The 756-nt window shown below is 41.1% G+C and overlaps 1 pseudogene; it reads left to right on the top strand.

The window, feature by feature from the left end:
- Window positions 1–486, top strand: part of LOC103600782 — a 1,594-nt pseudogene extending 1,108 nt beyond the window's left edge.
- The last annotated feature ends 270 nt before the right edge of the window (window positions 487–756 follow it).

Below are 756 nucleotides of genomic sequence, written 5' to 3'. Positions count from 1 at the left end.
CTGAGGGTTGCAGTCCGTTGCCGGACACGAAAAAAGACAAAAAGGAAAAAAAAAAAAAAAGTTTGGCAAGGTAAAGCAGTTTGACTTCTTCCACAAGTCAGGTGCTTTGGAGGGACAGCCTCCCAGGTATTTTTCTTTTAACTTTGAAACTAAGCAGGAAGCGGAACAGACCATCCAGTGTCTCCATGGCAATCTGGCTCTGTTTAAGAAGCTGGTGATGTGATAGGTAAAGCAATACGACCATAACAAGAATGATAAAATCCTTGCAATCAGTCTTGAGCCATCCTCAAGCTCTGAGCCTGCTCAGTCTAACCTAAGTGTCACTGCAAAGATAAAAGCCATTAAAGTAAAGCTGAAAATGTTGTCATAAAATCCTGATGCAGAATATCCAGCAGCACCTGTTTATTCCTACTTTAAGCCACCAAATAAAAAAAGACTGCTCTTTGTTTTAGAACTGCTTGGAAATCTCGAAGATGGTGGTTGTAAATTACTGTAGTAACAAAAGCAAATTGGTCTCCACACCTGAAATCCTCTGCCTTTGGACACTGTAGATGTGAATGGTACTATCTAACATGGCGCGGTCCACTCCATGGCGGGGTCTTGAAAAGAATAGCTTGGGCTGCCCTTTCCGAGTTGGCAAGGCCCCNAGTTGGCAAACATCATTTACAGGGGATTACATTAATGGTAAGAGAATGGTTGGAATTAATGAAAAAAGATACAATAGGAAGAATTAAGTTTATGAGAAAGAATGAGTAG

This window comes from Galeopterus variegatus, unplaced genomic scaffold (assembly GCF_000696425.1).
Source record: "Galeopterus variegatus unplaced genomic scaffold, G_variegatus-3.0.2 Scaffold3460, whole genome shotgun sequence".
Lineage (NCBI taxonomy): Eukaryota > Metazoa > Chordata > Mammalia > Dermoptera > Cynocephalidae > Galeopterus > Galeopterus variegatus.
This window is presented reverse-complemented; position numbering and strand designations above follow the sequence as displayed.